Raw genomic sequence first — 24,724 nt, 5'->3', positions numbered from 1 at the left:
CGAAAGAACAGAAATGGGGGATCATTGTATTTTAAATGAGGCCAGGTTTGTTTTTGAATAATTCGATTTGCGTTACTTAACTACTTTCTTGCAGACGCATTTGTTTGGATTTTGTTTATTAAAAAAAAGTTTAGTAACTTTTAAATGTAATCTGTTGATCAAATATGTGTAAATTTTACGAAAGATTTGGCCTAAAAAAGCGCCATTAAAGCATATCACACTGTCACTTTTCAAATTTCCATTTGCACCTTATTTGACAAACCCTTTACCTAAGCCATTACCAACCAAACCATTCAGCCAAGCCAAGGTGACATCTCTACCGAAATATTAAAAAAAAATATTCGTCCACAATAACACTAGAATAAATAATAAGAGAGTATTTACGTTATCTCGTCGCATCATCATCTGCGCGGGGTGAGCAGAGCCCCGCTGAATACATTTACATACACCAGTTAAGGGGCGCCGGGAAAACAAAGCGCACTTCAGTTTAATTTGAAAAATTGGTCCTGAACCTGTGTTGGAGGTAATATTATTTATTTTAATGATGTTTTCTGATAAACGTTTGATTTCTAGAAGGGTTCAATGTTAATATTGGAATGACTCAAGGAGTAACTCTATAAGGTATTATTTGAATAACGTTTAACGGGTTATTTACCTATTTATTTGTTATTGGATCTCCAACAAAAAATACACAAAAAATACATAAACAGGTAAAAATGAAAATTAGTGGAGATCACAGCATTCATAAACAGAACACATAGATCAAACTTTTATCTTATCGGAAAATGAAAATGGAAGGACTAGATACTCGTATATAATTTTTGTTTGCTTCGACTGAAAAGGTTATCCACACCGAAACCGTACTTAGACAGAGGCCAAAAGAAGAGATCAGCTGCAATAACTCAGAAAGAAATATTTCAAATAGAGGGCTACAACTTAATACTAATTGAAAACGATAGTGACTTATTTAAATGGGAAATTTAATGTACTACTGCAATTTATGTTTATAGAAATAAATTAAATAATCAAAACGTAGAGTTACAAATTACAAACCAATGACTACTGAAAAATCATTTTCAATCTGCACTCTATTTACTGGGGTACACAGCTTTCAGTCCTTTCCAGTTCCTTTCCTTTCAGTCAGTTCCAGTGTGGATGGAAGTTTAAAGAGAAATAAAAAATATAAAAGCTTTTCACAAAATAAGGTTTTATTTTAAGTTATAAATGTAATAAGAAACTAAATTCTTATCTTCCTCTGCTTAGCTTTAAAACAGCTAACCCTATGCTTAAACAACAGTAACGACGCTTCATTCTTTCGTCGCATTCATTCAAAACAGACGGTCCATGTTGGTGCGGTACTTAACCCAAAAAGTAAGTTTCCTCAGCATCTGCAAAATACAGTTTCAGTTCATTTAGCCGACAAAATGTATATAAAAAGTTAAGGCGCTTCCCGCTTCAACTGTTCTTAAGACTTACTTTGAATAAAGCTTTCTGTTCATTATCAAGTTTAATTTTCCGTTAAGTCGAATATTTTAATAGTAGAGACAGTAGTTCTTTGTATACATTTAAGGTATATTCTGTATATTATAATGATAGGGTACAATAAATAAGTCACATAATATATTTCTGGAATCGAAGATTCTTTCAAATTTGTTTAGGTGCGGTCATTTACTACTAATGGTTTTTAAACAAAACGTATTTATGTCATATTCGTGAAGAAGATTAAAGACGAGACGTAAAGAGGTGTATTTGTTACAATTATTTTTCACAATTTTCTTCTGCGACTGAAACGTCGCACCCGTCAAAGTCGTCCGTTCAATGGGATCTTTATACGAGTTTTTTCTTGAATAATGCGAGTGTTATGACTCGAAATATGCTTCATTTGGCGCGAGGCAACTTCTGTAAAGTGCGTGAGGAAATCATATTCATATTTTTTACGCTTCAAATGTTCGCGACGCCGAATTTGAATAAAATATGGCGACTTCTTTTTTTGTTAGATTACTTTGACTGTTGGAAAGTCGTTGTTGGCTGGAGAGCCCTCGTGCACTCGCTGAGGACGGCTGGCAACTCTTAATGGAAATACAGTACTTAATGTTTTAATTGTGTTTGTTTACTCACTTACTATGTTTGGAAATTGGTAATGAAGGCGGTGTATAAACGCTAAGTACTACTTGTTATTCAAAAAAAACATGACCTTAAAGAATGGATTTTGACATAGTTTAAGTATTTGGAAATAACAAAGTTGCATTAAAAACTAAAACCTGCGCATGCAAATAATGTCCTCAGAAGCTAACACTTATATTAAACTTAAAGAAGAAAATGTAACTCTAAGAGCCCCAGCTTCATTCAAAAACATAGCGTTAACACTTCATTATAAAGTGCACTTCATCACACCAGTCCCGAGCAATCCTTCCACACTTTGCAAGTTTAAACGCAATAAATTACAACAACTTTGTTCATAAAGGGATTCTTGCATAAACACATTTTGCGAGTGCGACCAAAACCCGAGTGCCCACGAAATTAAGTTTCAAAACCATTTAAGTCCAACCAAAAATCGCGTTACGAACTTTCGGGGCTCCAATCTTCACGAATACATTAAACAAGGTGTGACGCTGGTGTGAGCAAAGACTAAAACAAAATCATTATTCAAATCCCTTGAATAATGTTTTCAGGAATCGGGACTGAGTTCCGTGCGTCGTTTTTGAATTTTAATATGGACCTCTAACAAGTTTTCAGTCAAAGGAGATCGGTAGAACTCGATGGGCGGACGCTGGCGACTGAAACGGACATTTCCTTGGCTTTCATTAACCACAACTGGAAAAACACAGTTCTCTTTTTTATATTTTCTGATCATAGTATTGTTTTTTTACGTCAGCTTTAGGTACATATTATATTAGTGTTACACACCAGACAGGAAAAATCATACCAACTCTTTGCTTTTAGCAAACTATTGAATAATACAAATACATTGAATCATGAAAAAAATAGTTTATAATAAAACATATCTAAATTGTAAATTTCACTTTGCTCATCTGAAAGGACTTCATACTGCTGATTTGTATTAATACTATCTCCTCATATGGCTGATGGACTAAAATTTGCATATTTGTTCGCGTCCTCTTCGCTCCTCAGTACAGCACCTTACATAGTGTCGTCGGCCGATCAAAGGCTGGTGATCAAAGGACGCCGGTGTCCGGCCGAGGACGAGGTAATTAGCCACCTTCACGGCGCGCCGTCTGGGGCCGGCACGTGACCGAGCTCGCCTGAAGTCGAGAGAAACCACTCGGTAAGTAATCACAGTACCCCGTTGTTTTAATACGATGATTTGTTAATCCTATAGAATAGACTTTTGGCATTCTAGCATTGAATGTGGGTTTTGAAAGACCTGTTAGTAGAGTCAGAAATAATATCAGAGTATGAACATGATACACAAGAACGAGTGTAATTGTATGGAACTTAATGTAGGACTATGCGGTCGTTTTTGTGTTCAGAAAAACGTTTTTTAACATGCTGTTCAGGATTTGTGCACCAGCAACTCAACGTTCATATGTTCAACTACGTAGGTTCACACATTTTCTGACGGATTTCCTCTAAAAATATCATACTCCATGAATGGTTAGAGCATTGTGCTGTTGCTTCTTAAGTATGTGTGTTACTGCTAGCGTTGTGGATACCGGTTGGGTAAGTACGTTGGTAATACCAACCAGAAACATGCTTGTTACTGCGCGCACTTGTGGTAAGAATGAACGTTACATATCTATTTGTCCACCTTAAGGCTTACTCTCATGAAAGCTGTAACAAGCAGCACCACATCTCGGACACAATGCGCTTACCAAGTATATGTGAGACGTTCAATGAGTGGTGATATCACAACATCTCGATATAATGAGCGGCTCTAGCTCGGGGGCCGGGGTCGGGCGCTACCGGGGGTATAATGTGCAATCTAAGATGGCGACGTGTCTCGGCGATCGCCGGTCACTCGGTCATTACTGCCCTCGCAACATCTATGAAATATTTATGACGACTGCCATAATAACGCCGGCGACGATATCATTATACTTTGTGATGGGGGTGTCGGGCGGGGCGGAATTTCTGAACGCTCCTTACCATTGCAAAGTCGCAATCGCGGGAGCTTCAAAACGCACGCGGATGCTCCGGACAACTTTAAAACATTTTCTGCGCAGGTGAATTTAAATTTTCGTGTATTCCGAAATCACAAAGGGACCTCGCTATTCGAATGAATCTGAATGTTCGACTTCGACATTCAAATTTGTAAATCCAGAATGGAATCCAGGCGATGTGCGCAGACGCGGCGGCCCCGGATCGTCCATATTAACTTGTTAATTAGGTCCATAATACGACTTGCAGATGAGCTACAGAGTTGTGAAGTTGAATACATAAAAAGCCCTTTTTCAGCGATCGCATGCATTGTTGGTGGTGTGTGCGGCGACGGTGGCCGGCACCGGCGGGGGAGGCGAGCCTATAACGTATTTCGTACGTCCCACCAGCCACCAGAAGTTTGCCTGTTCATAAATAAACGCGAACGGTATTCAACAGCCCTTGGTGCTGTATGCATAACGAATTTGAAGGAGGCAAACTTGGAGGCTCTGCTGACTGGGATGGAGTATAAAATTCAGTAACAACATGGTGGAGGTTTTCATTCGACGATCCGCTGCCGGGGAAGGCATAGCTCCGTCATCGTAATTAGTGACATGTCAATTGATTGGGCATGCGTTGTGACCTTGGTGGTGCGTGAGCCAGGGTGACCGCTCGCGTGGGTAGGGCTCATGGTCTCTGAGTGTCTCAAGTGTTGTTGTTGCTAGGGTGATATGGTTGTATGCAACTTATTGCATTGTGGTGTGCGTTGGTGTTTTCCCGCGCTTTCCGCGGCCGCCATCTTGGGGATGCTGTCAAACGGGTGAGTACCGAGCCACCGCCAGGCGGCGTGCGTGTCGCATTGTGTATCAAAATAATATGGCCGCCTTACTCACCGCTTTGAATATTTTTGCATGGAATCTGCGAATAATTTGTTATTCTTTCAGTTGTTTAGTAGGGAATTATGAGAATAATACCTTATACGATTATATAGGCGTTTCTTAAGGTGTTAGCAGGTTTTTTATTTAGACATATTGGTAATTATAGAGCATCGGAGAATATTATTTTCTTCAGCATTTCCGATAAGTTGGATAAACAGTCCATTCACTTGATATATGATTAATATTAAACTTAAATAACGTGAGTATATTGAACGACTCAGAACGTAATTGAACCTGTTTGTAACCAACGTCTCGGCGTCTCAGCATTTGTAAGCAGTGCGATTTGATGTAAAGTCATGCTTGGTCAGTGGTCACCCGTCACACTTGTAATGTAGAAAAAGGATAGGAACTAGTAAAGGATTGAATAAGCTTTATAAGCGCCTTTCTTTATTTCAATAATATAAATCACCCTCATCTTCATCAGTGTGCATCAAAACGTTTCATTTTACTGGTCCATAACCCTCTTTTAGCAAGAATAGACGAATAAATTGTAAAATAGACAGTTTAAAAACAAACAAATGACCATCTAAAGTTCGAACCATAATCATCATCATCATCAGCCTTTAATAGTCCACTGCTGGACATAGGCCTCCCCCAGTTAATCGAATCATAATACGATAGCATTATTTTTCAATTGTCAACAAATTAGAACACAAAAAAAGTTAAACACATAACAATTCTCAGTTCAAAAAATCTCTTTCCAAATTCAATTTTAAAGTAGAAAAAAACATATGTGAATAAAATCCTAAAGCTAATACCTCTCGTGTCAGCATCGAGGTGTTAATATGACGTCACAGCGAACACGGTGACACGTCATTTTCCGCACTAGTGCATCAACATTTGGATATGTCACCACCAAATATAGGGTTATGCTAAACCAACTTTATTTTACACCTACTCTAATGCAAACGCAACTCTATTTCCCAGATTTTAGAGTTCATTTCTACTTGAGATGTAGTTTAGTAGTCGTGTTAGTATGTTTGTTAGCTGATGTCAGGTCATGACGCGGTGTCCAATCTGTGTGATGCACGCATGTTGGTTTTGTATTGAAAGCTCGGTAAATAGTATTGTTATATCGGAATTATGTTTTGGTTACTGAAAAACTAAGAGATTTTGTATGTATTATTACTCGTAAATATAATAAACTAGCTGTTGCCCGCGACTTCGTCCCCGTGGGTAGTAGATATAAGTTAAGATTTATACCTGCAATGTTTTTTTCACATTTTCCATTGTATCTTCGCTCATATTAGTCGCAGCGTGATGGTTCATAGCCTAAAGCCTTCCTCGATGTTAGGTAGTTCAGTAGTTCCTGAGATTAGCGCGTTCAAACAAACTCTTCAGCCTTATATATTAGTATAGATAAAACTTCGTTAATATTCGTAAGATAAAGTCAGTTTTAACTTGTCTTAAAAGTAACAAAATTTTGAGGCAGTCAAATGTTAATTAAAGTTTAGAATTGGAACAATTTCGACCTAAAGCTGGTCAAAATGGGCGAAACTTAAAAAGTTATATTACAAGATTTACTTCACTTTGATGTTATTTGCCCATTGTACCTTGAACTACTAAGAAAAGCTCTACCCCTCCCGTAACGTGTTTCCATCGTCCCTATACTTCACACGAGTTTTTGGTATCTCTTAAACCGCAGATTTAGATTAATGCCATCACTTAAACTTCTGTTGCTGGTGATATCTAATAGTTTAACATTATTTTTTCTAGCTTTTATTTAGTTTCACTTGCCCTTTGTCTTTCTATCGGTCTGTAATCAAATGTTACAAGTTGAATTGTATCAACATCCCGGTTTCCGATTTAGCTGAAATTTTGTCAGTATAGCCGCTGCCTCAATGTTCCTGTTGGGTAACGATAAACAATTAAAACCTACATGGTTCAATAAGTTTTAAACAAAAAATATATTTGTATATCTTTTTGCTGTTTCGATACACATATCTAGTTGTACCATATCCTTATGTACCATGTTGTTCTACGTTAATTAACGTATGTTTAATCCAATCGTGTAAATGCGTATAGTGTGAATAGCTATACTCGTATAATTTATGTAGGTACGTCAGAAGTCCTATTAAAACATAATGAACACACATTTTCACACGAACATCATGTTAATTACGTGCACAATATTAATGTGTGACATTCACAATAAATTGTTGGGTTGTTCATTATTTACACGAAATCATTGTTTCTTTTAAAATACTTTTAAATCTTGCTACTTTATATTATTCCAAAAACAAACATGAGTTTGTTAAAAGTTTATAATTAATGCGTTAACACGATTGCAAGTATAACAGCGAAAGCGAAATATGTGATTATAATAACATTTGAAAGATAGTAAGCATAATCTATGATTATTATTGAAATTAAAAATAGTTTCATTTCAATAATAATCAAGTTTTGGTTTAAATTTCCGTCGGCATATTTTACTTACATCTAGGGGCTATTGAATTAAATACGTTGACAACTCAAATAACAGTTGACTCAAACACTAAAAAGTATATCCATCAACTGCATTTGACGGGTTCGACAAATTATGATTAGGTAACTATTTTAATATTAATCGACCGTTGAGAAAACGGTATACTTATTATTATTTCAATTGAAATCTCGCTGCAGAAGGGTTTTTAGTAATCGCTGTAGAGATGTGTTTATTTGCATGAAACATGTGTTAAACATTTTTAATGTGGTGACAATATAAGGATAATATTGTAAGCATCAACATATTCTGCCCCGTTGACGTATATTTTGCAAATATTAAACAATGTATAATATACAATACGGTTTTATTTCAATTCAATGCTCAATTTTTTCAACTCACGTCTCTTAAAAAAAAAACATCAAGAAACTCACAGTTTGATGAAAGTATCGATAAGTGTTCTCGAACAGCAATCACACAATCACAGAAACAGCTTCATCCGATCTAATATCTCAAGATCAGCTCAGTTCGTGTTACCTCGCTACCGAGATTAGGGCTTCATACCGCGGCATGACCCCTGACCGATGTAAGCACACCAATTCACCAATTCCAGCGATTCACACAGAGAACTTCCAGTATTTGCGGTTGTAGGGCTGGCGGGATGAACATTTTAAGTATTTGGTATTTGCGCTTTGTACTGTTATTATTGGTAATGTAATAATGAAGTTTGTATTGTCTCCGTTGATGAGCGATGGGCGTCATCCCGTCGATGAGAGGCATCGCGGGAAGTATAAGATTCTATCATTCTTCTACAAATCAATTACCATTAGCCTAATTCGAGTTAAAATTAATTAATTATTTTGCATAAACTACAAAATACGTGTGTCGAAGTAACATTGCCTTATTAAACTATAAGTGTTATCTTACTAAAAAGATAGTTAAAGTTACTTTTGAGTTTAGCTACACGCAATTTAGCAGGCGCTAGAGAGATTGACAGAGAGGTTTACAAAAGTACGTGTAAGAAGTGTTTCACGGATCTTATGGATTATTGAATAGATAAAAGTACCAGCCCTGGTAACAAATCTAATCGGTCGGAGTGGAAGATGGGTGGTAATAGAAGGTTGTGTCGGCAGCGCCCGAGGCGTCCGGCGGTCGCACGCGCAACTACTGCGATCCCACGCTCATTTTATATACAGCTTGTTGTTATAGCATTACTTTTAACGTTTCAAATTATCTATAGATTTGACATAGATTAGGCTTTGCCCATAACAAAAATTGCACATTTCATCCGTTTTCCCCTGATTTTCAAAGCCCGAAACTGCAACGGAAAAACTGAATTAGAACATGCTTAATTATTTTTGCCACAAAATTTAATGGAATTCAAATCCGCACTTAGAAGCAAAACGCTTAATTTTCGTGGTTGATTTGAAGCTGTACTTCTTCTAAATATTTGCCACCTACCTTAACACCAAGTTATGTCAACACTAGCATGCTGGCCGAATTGAAGCACTTGTTTATAATCGACAACTTATGAAAATATTTGTGATGTGATAAATAATATTTTAAAATCTATTCTTGGTTTCTTTGCTCACAATTTTTCTATCAATTTCTCTTATTTTTCTGGATTATCTGTGATTAATATTCTAGTGTAAAAATTAACCTCCTCAAGTAGGTAGGTACTAGGTACTCGAGTAAGCATGTAACTTTCTATATGTATATCGGAACACCCTGTACAGTAATCGATTGCAAAAATTCGTGAACATGAAAGCGACTGTTTGCACAGTGCGCGCGATTATCGAGTAGCTATCGGTATCGGTAAAGATCACGATGCAATGCGCGGGCGCCGCGCGCCGCCGCCGCGTACCTCGCCGGTAACCACATAACTACAGCCGCTTGACGTGATAATGTTCTGTGGAATAGAATACTATTTATAGGTACCACTTGGATTACAGAGAATTTACGAATATTAATAGTTACAAGGTGCCGTAATGAGAGATTTTATCGCTGAGACGTGTTTCACGAATGGACTCTAAGATTTTCATACAATTTTTTAATAACACAACTGTAGAAAATATTTTTTTCAAATTATGTTACACATTATGTTACTAAAGTTAATCTAGATTGTAGATATACGAAATGGGTGTTATTACAAACATTATATTTGATTACTTTAACGATTGTGAAATGTAATTTAAAAGATTAAAACACCGACGGTATCGTGACTATTCAGATAAGATACCTAAGGAAAATGTATCTAGGTACTAGTAGGTATAACCTGAAAATAAGCTACCTACACCTAAAAACAGAACAATCAATGTAACAAAATAATAGTAAGTCATTTGTCAATTCTTAAATAACGTGCTGTGGTTGACTGTTAGCATTATTTAAACGATGCAATACATTTTGCAATTTGAAGTATGTACTGTTGCACAGCCCGGGTTGGTATCATCCGTGGTCCGTAACTTGTGCTACCTTTCCTACATACCCTGAATCCTTTTGGGCATTTACTTACACTTTTTTTACCAGGGCACCGCGTCTTCCTAAGTAACAAGTATCATAAGTTGTTAAAAAGAAACTGCCCACTGGAATTCGGGAGCCTGTAACAACACCGGGTTCGGCTAGGTCATGGTACACAATATATCAAACAACTGCAATACTTAATTCGCAAGACCGTAACAGTTGTTATTTTCGGCGGCGGTCACGGGTTATCAATATAAGTGGGATCGCCCCGCCACTTGGGGTGAACTAAAGGGCGATAAGAGGAAACCTCAAGCCAGGGGACAGATAAAATATCGGCTTGTTAACTAATTAGAATTTCCGACGATGTATAAGTTAATGCTAGACGCAAATGGTATAGTTTTGCAGAAGGTAATTCATATTTGCACTTTGGCTAACTTCTTAGTTATGTAAGAATAAAAAAATCTGGTTTAGGTTAAGGAAGTATGATTTGTGACGCCCTAGCGCGGCTGCGGTTTTGCGATAGGTGAATATTTCGCCAGTGAGGTTTCTATTTGGATAGGTGTTAGAGAAATACCTGACTGAAGTCTACGTTGTCAAGGTAATATAAAAAAAATCAGTTTGACTCGCGATCCCGCCGCGACAGCTCATGATTAAGGACTCCGGTTGGGTCCAAAACTAGTCGGACACCCCCGATAAATACGCGTGAGTAAACCGTTACATCATTTAATAATGAATCAGTCTCACGATAGTAGATAATAGTAGAAAAAAATATTGCCGATATTTTATCCAATTCAATTATATGAAACACCACCCTTAACTACTTGCTATTGAAGGTTGAAAACATCTTATTCCGCACTATTATACAGCTGTTGTATACACGAAACAAAACCTATGTAATACCATCCTATTAGGGAAGGTTAATTGAATGGTATACTTATTTTTTTCCAAACATCACAGAAACACATCAGTTCAGCTACACACATTCTCATTTTCCCGGTTTTCCCCATTTCTCACCTGTACCTTACAACTTCCTCTTCTCAATTAGATACAAAACGTTCGCATACAACTCTGAGAATACACGACCGACCAAAATTACGAACAATAGCGCGTTATCTCTTAAATAAAGAGAACGCACCAACATAAATCTTCAGGACTCGCTCCGTACATTTTAACGGTTAAGGGAGACGCATTTTTATTCAAAATAGGCACTTAGTTAAAAAATATGTGTGTACGGGAGACAAACAACAGGAAGTGGGTGGAGATGGTCCTTTTGCCCGAAGTTCCTGTGGCCTCTGTGGGTTACCTTTTTGTTTTAAATTGAGAGCCAGATGCGAGGGAATACTGGATACACTGCCGGTCACATTCATTGTGCACCCGTTTCTATTTTGTTTTTCTTTGTATTTGGAACTTAAAGGTTCGTTTGAAAGTTGGTGCTTCATTAGACAGCATAAACATTGTTGACATTAAGTATCAGTACCCGAAATTCTTCCATCAAGTTACGCTTACCCTTGTATTTTTTAAAAGCAAAATACAAAAAAATAATATTAAAATTATAGACTCATTTAGATTCTCTTCAATTACTAACTCTTATTATTAAAAAAAAAACAAAATTAGGGATTCTTTCCTCTTCCCGAATTATTAAAAAAACACTGTTTTCTTTATTTGGCCTCAATTGTACAGCATTCTTTTTGGAAATCGTACCGAAAAATGTTTAGTTGTTACAAATTAGCATTTGTGTGGTCCCTCCATCCCGAAGTTACTGAGCCTCATTAATTTGTTGTGTTTTTTTTTGCTTTATTTTCACCCCATTCTATGCGTAATTTGGTTAAAGAGCGCGTTTTGTTTAGAACACACTTTGTTAAAAAATTGCTAATGGAAATAGCAAAGGAACATTATCTAATAAGAAAATTTTATACTTAGTACAAGTTATTTAGAACATAAAGCTTCTAGCGTAATGCAGATAATTTCCCACAAATCTATCATATTAGTTAAAAAAAATATATTGTTATTTAAAACACATTATAGTTTTTTGACTCGAATCAAATACATATTATACAATATAATAACTAAATATTTTACCTATTTGTGCTGAATATTTGGCTTCCACTAAATTTATAAGACACCAGATGCCTACTTCCAAAATTGCGGAATAATTATAATAGGAGAATGTAGACCACCTTTTTCAGAACCCACATCATTTTATTATAAATAATTACATCCAGGTGCCTCCTCATACATTTCAGCAATATCATTAATTATACATTAATAATTAACAAGATACCATGCCGTGTCGGCTGAACTTAAAAAGGTTGTATTTAACATTACCTTATTATTGCTATATAATAGATCAATACTTTAGCCGACCGTCAATACTTCATTCATTTCCTTCTTAAAAAAGGTCCTACATATAGTAATAAATATTTCATTACTGCTTAATTGTATTTGATAAACAACAAAAAAATTGAATAAATGAGAAATGTTAAAAGTAGCGATAGCTAACATTCAAAACAATTATTAATTTCGTAATTCTTTTCAATAAGTACAACATTTAAGTAGTATCTACAATCTAAGTTATTTAAAAATTAACTTGAGATATTAGTTCGAACCTCAAGCGTTTATTTTCTACTTTTATACAATGTTTAAATGACTCTTGGGTTATACACATTTAAAACTATGCAGTAGAACTTCTTAGAAAAACCCTTGCCGTCATTTTATCTATAAAATCATCTAAGAGACACATTTAGGTGTGACGTTAACTAATCATGTTATTTAATTAAAGATAGGTTTTGCCAAAGTTTGACATAGAAAACAGTCAAGCGAACACAGGTAACTGAGGATTCAGTTTTAAGGTTCGTATCGAAAAAAGGTACTCCAGAATAACAGATAGGTACTTATTAAGTGTTGTCAAGAAAATAAAACCTGTATACAATACAGTTCGCTAAACAAGACCATTACTCGGAACAATTTATGTGTCGCCCGAAATTACTTCACAGCACTCAGACCAAATTATTTGCCTTCATTTAATTAAATCTTCAAATCTTGGACCACACCAGGTTGTAACAGAGCTGGAGCGAGCTCCGCCCACCCAGGGAGGCGTGTCGAGACCACGCCTACCCGACTCCCGACTCCTCCCAACCCCTTTTTTTTTCAGGAAACTTATGTAATATTTTCCGAGTGGGGTGCCGGGTGGCCCGTGGACATTTGTCTTTACTAAGGACGAGCTCCCAGGATTATTAAATTTACCGAGCCAAAATGGCGCAGGATTTATGTACTTTATATAGCCAGCTATGTACTTTGATTTAGTGGTTTAGGTAGAAGTTCTCGTAATATATTTTATCTGTAAAGAATGGCTCTGCTACTGTGTTTTATTTGTAAGAGGGTACATTTATAAAAGTAATTTGAAGTACTACCTACGTACGAAGATACTGATCTGCCTACGCTGGTGTAGGTGGAGTAGGTACTCACTTAGATATTGCGTATTATTAAATAGGCAGGATCATCTCATTTATTGTTAAGTATTTTAGGTTACTCACCTAGAAATATTGCCAAAAACATGGTTCTTAATTTCGTATGCAATTTGTATTTCACACTATGATTGAATTTTACTTCTTAATAACATTTTCCTACTTTTCTTCGCAAACGTAAGAAAATCTCAATATGAATTACCTATAATTTGTAGTTGGATTACCGTAAAAATGTTGGAAAATTACCTACATTTGTTGGAATATGTAGGGTTAGGGTTTATGGTTTTCTAAATTCCGTGATATTTTATGGTCTGCTAAAATGTTCAGTTCAATCTTGTCTTTTCTTTCTTTCCAATACTATTTTATCAACAGCGGATGTACAACATTACAGAAAAGTTATCAAGACTACTAGTAAAGCCATCAAACGATGTAACGTAATAAAATCAGAAGTATGCCATATTCAGTTCGGCAGGAACTTAATTGAATCTTATAAAATCGACAAATTTTCTAGATCTTTTCCCAGCTACGAGCCATGAAGAGTTATGATTCCTTCTGAGCTATGTAGTCTACGAAATATTTTACTGTAGTCTACGAATTTATGTTAAAACAGCTATATCTAGTAAGGTTTTCACTGAAATCAAATGCTGTTGTTGAAGCGTGCGATTATGTCAAACCTTCTTGGAGGAGGCCAATGTCCAGCAGTGGACGTCTTTCGGCTGAACAGCTGTTGATAAAATTATATTAACCCAGATGAAACAACCGACTACAACCGATTTTTTCAAAATTAAATAGTGGTAACGCTTAACATATTTATTTTGATATAAATTAATGTGATGTTTCTGATTGTTGCTTTGCTCCTATTTATGATAGCTCATGATTTCATGTACAATGTGCTTCCCAAAGAAGCTTTATATCTATTGGTAAAAGAATTTTAAATTTTGTTCCGTAGTAACTTTTTCTGGTCACAATGTTAGTATAGAATACTATTGAAGAATAAATGAAGGTAGAAAAAATAATACTAGTTTTTTTTTCTGGAGGTACTTTGAATTAACTCTATAATACTAAATAACGAAGTAAATGAACTTTCAACATCTAGCTTATCTAGAATGTGGTACATTTTCAAAAGGGAATTAACGTTGACATGTTTTGAATATTCGTTTTCTAACGGAAATTAACCGATCTGAACAACGTTCAGAATAATTTATGTATGCCTCATTATAATTCCTATTTCCCTAGTAAACAACAAAACTCATTAAATAAATTGCGTGTATATTATACATCTGCTGTTGTCGGAAAAACAATAAACGCATCACCAGCTTGCACATTAAACATTCAATAATTTTCTTTAACATAATATATGCTCCGCTATTTTTTTCTTCTCGAACATTATCATATAAAATATTAAAAGAAAAACAACGTGATATAAAAATACATGTACCTACTTTTGCATGAATATTGAGTGATGCTAGCAAACAGCAATATATTATCACTTTAAAAAAAAAAACAGCAACACCACAAAACTGTAAAGAAATACATTACCACTTTTCTACACACACAACTGTTTTGGAGAAAATTGATATATGATTTAAAATAAACTAAAGAAATTACATATGGTGATTTTGAATGCATTATTAAGTTATCAAACAAGCGATGTCTCGAGTGTAAGCTAGTGCCGCACAATGTTCAGTTACCACGTTATTGTTTGGTAGTCACATTAGGGTATAAAAAGCTTGACAAATTAGCGATCATCGCACTCGGGCGTTGCAGCGAGACGTGAGTTATTAATATTATGATTACTTAACAATATTTCTTATTTTTAATTTGTAGTTTTCAGTATTTGATATGTAATTTTCAAAATAATTTATGTGAACTACTAATTAATTAGTAAAGTGAAAATTAATAGAACAGTTTTGAATAGTTATCACCCATCTTGACCAAGTCCATGCGCCATTTTGTGAAAAATTTTCACACCACGTGCTGATATTTTTTTAACTTTTCACCTTGTTTAGTATGTGAACTGAAATGATTTAATTGAGGAAAATCCGAGGCATTCTAGAAGTTTCCAAACGCGTGGTATTCCTTATCTACGGAAGCATTAGGTACAATGAAATTTTCTTTTTGTTTCAGTGAGCCAGAGTCTCCTGCCTAACCCCTTGGCCTGCAGCAGCGTGGTAAGTCATTTAATTTTGAAAATCATATGCTGATAAAGATTTTAAGTGACTTACAAAGCACGCAAAGCATTTCGCGTTTAATACAACCTTCGTGTAGTGATGTAGGAGGGAATGCGGTTAATACATTACTTCTAATTGCATCGCCACCCAACTTAATTGTTTTTGTTGAGTGTGGAACGTAAGATAGAAACACGCTTGTGCGATACCACTACACACAGAAAGCAAAGTTGATAGGAATCTCTGTTACTAGACAGCGCGTTTCGCCGAAAACTGTTGATAGAAAACATTGTCCGTAGATATATCGGTCCATAGGACACACTGCTGACTGAAATCTCTGTTCATAGATAGCACCTCGTGCCGGAAACTTTCTTCATAAAATCCACTGTGACCAGATACCTTGTTTTACAGAAAATGCCTCTGGAGAAGAAATTATTAGCATTGTCAAATTACAACAATTTCGGTTTTCTAGCTTAGATTCGGACACACATTATGTTAGCCGCTACGTTACATAGTATTCATATAATTAATTTATGTAATTATAACCATGTCAACAAATTATTATCTATTTATGGAAATCAATTTGATATGTAATTATTTTATTTGGAGTTGTTCGTGACATTCTTCCGTCAAATTTGTCCGAAATGTATTAGCGCTGTATCGTTTTAATAACTCCAAATTGTATGTTATCCAATCCTTGTGTGTTAAATACTAAATTATAGTCTATATTGACTGTACTTTACTGTATATCTGTTGTCGCAGGCAGGATCTGTTAGCAGCAGTCCTGGCAGCGGCGGCAGGCCAACGCGCCCGAGGCCGCGGACGCCGGCGTCGCCGGACGCCGCCCGCCCGCTCGCTCGGCAGCGCGGCTCACGCGGCTCGGCGCGAGCCTCGTGCAGGCGCGCTTATACGCTAAAATGTTTTACAATAACTCCTTATGGGTCTTCTGCAGAAACCTCTGGCCTGCAGCTGTGTGGTAAGTGTAACTACCCTGCGACTTTACAGACTGTATAAATTTCATGACAAACTGTTTATTTTCCGATCACATGTTTACTCTTGTAGGTACTCGAAACCAGCACCATTTTTCATTTATAATATGTAGGTTCGACTTCCGTGACACCACAGCGTCACGCAAACTACAATTTTCTCTGTGGAAACCAACAACAAAATAATTAATAGGATGTTTCTTTGGTTGTTACAGGCAGGATCTGTCTGGGTAGCAGTCCTGACAATGGCGGCAGGCCAGCTCCCGAGGGCCGGCGTCGCGACCGCTCGCTCGCATGGCGCCCGCTAAATGGTTCTGGACGTGCCCCATGCTGGCGCGGTAAAATTAAATTCTTTACTAGTTTTGAAAAAGGTGAGTGTTCATATTTTGCATTGGTTAACACAATTTTGCGTGACTTAGCTATGTGCAGGATTTTTTCTCAATTTTTGGTATCTACCTAAATATGTGGCTACATTTCACTAGATTTTAAATTGCAATATTTTAAATTGACGCGAATGTTATTACCGTATATAAATAAACGTATTCTCTTTTGTTCCAGATGATTCATACTTATGAAGAAGACATTCAATGTAGAAACTCTAGCTGTAACACATGCTTAAATTAGAATAAGTCACTTGCGATTATCAGTCGGTTTGCATGCTTAATAAATCAAGGCATTAAATCTGGCTAGTTTGTCGGTTTTCGTTATATTATGTACAAGATAATCTATGAAGACATGCATTAGATATAGTTCCGGTGATGGGTTAGCATTCGTATAAGCGTCCGTTCCTGTGATGATTCGTCACAAAGAAGCACTTTTCCGTTATATGTCAGTTTTTTATATAATATATGTACAAATAAGTTTTGGATACCTTTCACAGTCAGCAGGTACTTTTAGTTAACCCTGGAGGCAGTTTCGTTTATCAATAGTATTATATGGTGTTTTACAGTAGATTTAAGTCTTTTAAGTTTTTCATGCATTCATATTATATACATAGTTACATCCAAACAAGTTCGATTGGGTGTTTAGTTGAGCCCTGGAGGCGATTTGTTTTTCAGTTGATTTGAGTGTTTACTAATTAATATTTAAGACTTTGTTTTTTCATGCATTTATATAACATACATATTAACAAATTAAATAGGTTAGATGATATTTTGGATTTTCTTTACCTTACCCTTAACCCTATTACTGCAACTTATGTTAACATATTAGACTCAAGCCGTGCTTGTATAGGACTTTTAAAAGCGAATGTATTGCTTGTAGAAATCCAATGCCCAAAAGTGAAGTTCCCAGCAATCCTGTTTTTAAGGATCATTGTACAATGTACAAGCAGTTTTTATATCAACATGTGAATATTAGTAATCAACTACACAATTTCACTTCATCACAGGAAAATGAAATTCTCAGAACGTTAAACTCAAGATATCAAGGTTAAAACATAAAGCGACATAAAACAACTAAGTAAGGCATAATAAAGACTTTATAGCCTAAAACAACGCGAATACTTTATTTTAAAACAACATTATAAGGCGGGGGACAGGACGGCGCTAGTAAAAAGCTTCGCTAGTAACAGATGATCTTCATTTAAATATTTTCCAGAGAACGGGGGTGTTTCGAGAGGGGGCCGGGTCACACTACACGATTTGGTATCCTCTATTTCTCGATTAATCTGTAGCACTGCTTCTTCTAAAAGCAAAATTATTTCCTTCGTAATCCTTAATTAGATAATTAAAAGAAGTTTTGTTCGTGACAAATTTATTTAAATAGTTGATTTCAAATCATCCCTAGATGCCGTAACGGGTCACAAAAATATTACGTAAGGTTGTAAGCAATCACTAGCTGTTTACCACGAGCCCGCTAGCTACACTTAGAAAATGATTCCAGGCTCAAATCTGGATAAAAGTTTATCTTGTGTTAATCCAGGTTATAAGCTATCTGCATAACAAGTTTCATCATAATCCGTTCAGTAGTTTTTTCCTGAAAGACATCATCCATACGTCCACATTCAAACTGTCGCGTTTATAATATTACTCGTAGTAGGATATTAGTGGGATGTTATGACTGTATTCTATACACACTTATTACAATGGCGTAGAATAGTCTAATCTAATTCTATTATATAGCATCCAACGAGAATAAAAGCATCAAAACACACATCAAAATCAACAATAGAACATTTTAATAAAAATAATAGACAAAAGGAAAATCGACCCCGTGAGTTCCGCGCAAATGATATGCGGGCCAGAGTCAATATCCCGGGATCAAAGCCGGCAGCCGTCCAGCACCACTTAGCGACGATATTAGTGCCTCTCAAACAACAATGTTTACACTTTACGACAATCGTTCACTGAGCACTTATCAAAAACGGCGAAGTAGGTACGTAGCTTGGTATAAAGATTTTTTTTGAAGTAATTAGATATAGGAAGAGTTGAATTTGGAATGTTATTCTACCCTCAGTTTACAAATAAAATGATCGGACTACCTAATTAAATCTTATTTCAAGGCTTAACTATAACGTATGCTCAAATTAAATATGATATTAATAACATAATGCGATAAGAGTAAGAAATCCTACAATCAATATTCTACCAAAAGGTCCATCTATCAGTTCAAAATATAATTATTTTTTTCAACTATAATTACCCAAATGACTCTGTAGTTAATTAAAACAGTACAACAAATCTTCAGTTGATACAAATTCAAAAATACAAATGACTAAATTAGAACTTCACGTAGTCGCGTGACAAAAAGTTACTGCAACGACACCAATTTAATATTCCTTTGAGTCCCACTTAAATATATCTGAACAGGAACATTAGCATGTATATGACATTAGACAGGTACAAATGCCTTTACAAAGCAATCGACTCGTCCATAAATTGAAATGAGACGGTGAATTAAAATATAAATCAAAAGAGGATTTTTCTCGACACGTCGACGCAACAAAATTGGAAAAAATCTACAGCGCGACGCGGGCTGGGGGATGTTCCCGTTGTCGTGCGTCACGGGGAAGGTAACACGAGTTTGGATGTTGATTTATTGGTAAGTATTTTAAGTCATGGAAAATATGAATTAGATGCACATTTCTCCAAACATTTTTTTAACAAAGGCCAGTAAGGCACTAAATTGAATCATATAACCACATAAATATAGGTAGGTACATGCAAAAATATCTACCCTTTGCCGACATAGAAAATAGCACGTCAAGCGTAACATAATGAACAGTAAGCTTACTGAGCCACACCCGGTCAAGTGCGAGTCGAACTCGCGACACTGAGTGTACCTTAAAACAGAAAACGAAAAATCGATTGGCTGAAAATACCCGCATACTTAATTACCGTTACAGTTCTTGCGATCGATCTCGATCTTAAGTTTTAATACTCGGTGTTATAGCGGCAAAAAAAAGGCAATAGCTATCACGGTTACTAAGATACAGCCTGGTGACAGACAGACAGACAGTAGTACCTCAATAGATTGGTAACTGGTTATGTGCTAGATTCATAGTCGTAATCATTATTGACACCGTTTCCCATCACAAAAAGAAATATGTCGGTACTAACCATCTTATCTTATACTGAATAGTTACACCATCTAACCAACCGCTACGACACAGGTAAACTGACGTAACAGATGAAAATGTACACGCACCTCTCGTAAGATAATAAGAGTGTCTCCGTACATATTAAAGCGCGGGGCCGCTTCAGACGTTCTGTTATACAAACTCATTTAAATATACATGATGAAATTGAAAGAATTACGTCGGGGAGCGGTTTGTTACAGAAATTGTGTGATATATTGTGTCGCGCTCACTGGGAAAATGAAATGTGCTTTACCGACGGCTTTGTTTAATTTAAAACCAATTTGTCATCTTCGAATCTCTGTTGTTTTGTTGAGTTCTTTGTTTCGTCTGTCTTCTTTATGTTTAGCTGTATGAATACCATTTAATCATAAACAACATGTTTTCTGAATTAAATATGTTGAATAAACTATACTTTTCAAATCTATACTAATATAAAAAGCTGAAGAGTTTGTTTGTTTGAACGCGCTAATCTCATTAACTACTGGTTCAAATTGAAAAAAAATCCAGAGTTTTTGTGTTGAATAGAACATTCATTGAGGAAGAAAACCATCACGCTGCGACTAATAGGAGTGAAGATACAATGGAAAATGTGGAAAAAACAGGGCAGATATAAATCATAACTTATACCTTCTAACCACGCGGACGGAGTCGCGGGCAACAGCTAGTGAACAATAAAGGTGATCAAATAAAATAAGTAAGGGTGGATCAGAACACACACATCCACACTGGGATATTAAACATTTTGTAATATTCACCAGGACATTTCGATGAAGAATTCAAATTATGCAGATATTTAAAAAAGCGTTGGAAAACATGAAAATTAAATGATGACTAGCTTCGGACCCAACCGGAGTCCTTAATCATAGGCTAATGCTACGCTCTCTAGGAGTAATGGTCTACTGATGATGATATAAAATACAAGTCACTTTCAATATAGGTAATAAAATATATTATTACAAACGTAAACACATAAAAACTAAAGTATATGAACCCCGACAACTACGACTTTTGGGCAGTCACGTCACATGCAATCCACACATCAAATAAAGAAATACATAATAATATAGGTACCTCTGTTTCTCAGACTATTGTTAATTTATGGTTTACCGAGCTATTACATAACTGATGTTTCGACAATCATCTTACGAGCTGATTAGTTTCTTGTTCATGTAAGAACATTGAACGGAGCCATTGTGTTATCTATATTTACTTTTCAGTGGAACTGTAAAAAACTACAAAACTATTAAAATACAGATTTTAATGTCTCTGATTCTCTCATTAATAATAACTGTTCAGCCCGACAGGTACACCCAGTAAAGTTTCCAAGCCAAACATTTTTCTATAAAAGGAAATCCTTTAATCCACCTAAAACCAACTTTAATAAAAGACACGGCCATTATTAAAGACAGCAGAGCCATAGCTACAGTATACCAAGTATAGCCCACTCCATTACGACGAGGAGCTTTCTCAGTAAGAGCCATCAAAGAAAAATAATCCATCTGAAAACACTTGACACAGTTGGGCGGCCCCGCCCTCCGCCCGCCCACCGCCACGCCACGCCCAGCCATCTTGGCGAAGCCTCCACTTTTTACCGCAGAACTTGGACTGTATATTTTAAGTAAAGTTATCTTTGGACTGAATCTCCTGAATACTCCTGAATTAGTTTTCCGCTAACATCGGCTGTTTGGAGGTGTATTTTATAAAAGTTGTTTACTTTGCTGGTTCATGTTGGAGTTTGTGTTGGCTGCCTCCTCGCTTCTTGTTAGTTTCTGCTCAGCCGAGGTCTATTGAGACTCAGATCAATAACTCAAACACGAACTACAATTGTAGCTTGAAATAATTCATTCGCGAATCTTTGCTTACTCGATCTAACAAATCGAATAGAATTTGCTAGAGTTCCACAATATTCTTTTATTTTTTTATTACACACCTACATCTTATAAGCGACAGATCTCTCATTTACAAAATAAAAAACATTATCGAGGATATGAGATGAAAATTTCAATAAACTAAACCTAACCCTCTTGAAACATAAACTAAGTACTTAGTTAACGATATCTTAAAGTCATGAGGAGCTTGACTTATGAAAATATCCTTAATTTCATTGTTTTCCGAAAAACATTAAACATTAGCTTTGGGGAATAAACATAACGAATGTATCATAATACAATCGTCCACAATAGTGCAACAACATTATATTACCAATCTTACAAAATCTCAGAAACCATACTCTTTCTAAAACATTAATAACGTAAGAAAGTTAACAAGTATATTTTCCTCAAACAATTTGTTAAGTGGATACAGATAGAAAGCCTCTAGGACCTATTACAGACCTGTAAAATAAGGAAATAATTTATTTTAACTTAAAAAGTTTGTTTTGATTGTAAAGCTGTAAAAATAAAATTTTCTATTAGTATATATTGTTTAACTTGAAGGTTTATATTCGGATCAGCATGTGTTTGAAAGCGTCGTCGTACAACGTAAAAACAGATACGTGAAAAATACTTACAGAGGTAAAGTAATATTTTAAAGCATCTAAATACCGCTGATAAGAATACTATCATATTTGTCACATGAAATCTCTATAGATATCGATAAAATATTAACTGATTGAATTAATATGTATCTAAACTCATCAAAACCCTCGTTGTCTTAGCCAGAATTCTTTACTTATCTGTTTTGAATGCTCATAGTAAATCCATACAAACTTAAGGACGACTAAATAAAATTTTGACGTGATCTTTAGGTTGTGTGTGAATCTCTAGTTTGAAAATGCTGATTTATATTTTTACTAATCATCTACACTATTAATTAAACCACATATCAGATCTATACCATAGATACCATTTTCAAAAAACCAGTTATACCCCAGATACTTAGTATCAAAACTATAAACAAACAGCCAACTACTTAAAATCCCGAAGACGATACAACATAAACAAAATATAAACTTCAAAAGCCGTAAAAAATTACTTTATTCTCCGTATAGGTTGGGAGGTCGGCCATCGAAAATACGTGATCAAAACGTTGAACAAACTCAATCCCCAAAGAAAAACACCGGTGGATTGCAAGCTTTCATCGCAAAGCGAGAGATATCAAAAAATACATCGGACGGCCGCTCCGCGCTTTATTAAGAATAAATTTAGGGAGGACGAAGAGGACCCCGAGTGGTACAACTTGTAAGAGGTTAGAGGTTTTGATATTAAATATCGAGCCTTAATTTAATTTGTTTTAATTATATAATTTTTAAGCCTTGTTCAGAATGACTTATCTTCAAAGTTATAACTAGGAAAATGAACCTACTATCTGGATGTAATACGTCTTATGAATGGAAAAACTCGTGGCCACAGACAATCTTCTTATATGAATGAACTTTCCACATAAAATTGTTTTACAAACTGTTAGTGTGGAACTATTGTCTAATAATTTAAAATGGAACAAAATTAATTAAGATAGCATCGAGATCAGTTGTAGTATAGCGCTTAATTTCGATATATTCTACGGAAAAATATGGGCTGACAAGTATACATACACAAACCTAAGACTCTAAGGATCTACCTATTTATTCAGATCTGTCTCCATTAAGTATTCATACTTCTTTCGTTACTCTCTAGACAAACTAACCGTTCACACGCAACACGTCAGTACTACACGTACCTGGTAGTTAAATTCAATAGATTTCATAAACCTAGCTATCAAATCATTACCCTGGCGTACTTTTCCCTTTAGATACAACACAAACAATAAAAATACTATCATGAATAAAACTTTTTTTTCTGGTCTCCGCTACCGCTTGTGACTCACATCACGATAGTGCGAGGTGCCTATCTTCAGACTAATGCATTTATGCAACAGACGCTGCGGGAGGATCGATACAGCGCGTAATTTGACGAAAATATTGTGAGAACCTTTTGTTTCTTACTTTATATTTGGTCGAGGGTAGTACCCAACGGTTTATTACCTCTCAATTTTACTTTAGAGGTTTGTAGTGAGCTCCTTTATTATCGATACTAGGCAATGTTTTACAATGAGGTGTATTGAAAAAGTGTGTTACTGCGCGGATGTTTTTAATAACAAGCTGTCTTTTATAGAATCAATTGTCGGTAGGTGTAGGGAAATGGTCTATCAACTACCTACTAGTTATTTGATGTATCAAGTCAAAGTTGCTTGAACTAACGTGATTACGGGCTCCCGCACACGGGCCACCGGCCACAACCACAAAACGCCGCTATTGGCATATTTCCTATACTTTTACGCAGTTTATATAGAAGAGCAAGCAATGCTTTGTAGCGTGTGGCGACCACTAGCTTCAACCTTATGCAGCAAGTCCCTATAAACTACAGTAAATATGCCAGTAGCTGCGAGACGCCCCTAAGCATTAGTAGATATAATACGAGTACTTACCTTCTTTGAAGTAAGTAATAAAACTTCTGCGAAAAATATGTCTAATTAAAATAAATCAGAGTGCGTACGTTTGCAAAAAAATACTAATCCTAAGTTTTTGTCTTTTTACAAAACAGATTTGGGAGACAGTTTCTTCTCTCGCAGCAAAGCACTCGAATAGGAAGCGGTAAACTAGGTGCTCGAATGTAATTTGTATGTCAAAAA

At 35.8% G+C, this 24,724-nt stretch overlaps 1 long non-coding RNA gene across 1 annotated transcript; it reads left to right on the top strand.

Moving 5' to 3' along the window:
- Nucleotides 1-15,140: 15,140 nt before the first annotated feature.
- LOC113495351 lies at nt 15,141-17,307 on the top strand. The gene is made up of 5 exons (XR_003400710.1): nt 15,141-15,155; nt 15,510-15,553; nt 16,313-16,526; nt 16,752-16,907; nt 17,095-17,307. It is a non-coding gene; the product is annotated as an uncharacterized LOC113495351 (long non-coding RNA).
- The last annotated feature ends 7,417 nt before the right edge of the window (nt 17,308-24,724 follow it).

The sequence above is a fragment of the Trichoplusia ni genome, chromosome 6, assembly GCF_003590095.1.
Source record: "Trichoplusia ni isolate ovarian cell line Hi5 chromosome 6, tn1, whole genome shotgun sequence".
NCBI lineage: Eukaryota > Metazoa > Arthropoda > Insecta > Lepidoptera > Noctuidae > Trichoplusia > Trichoplusia ni.
The sequence above is the reverse complement of the archived record's forward strand: the minus strand, read 5'-3'. Positions and strand labels throughout refer to the sequence as shown.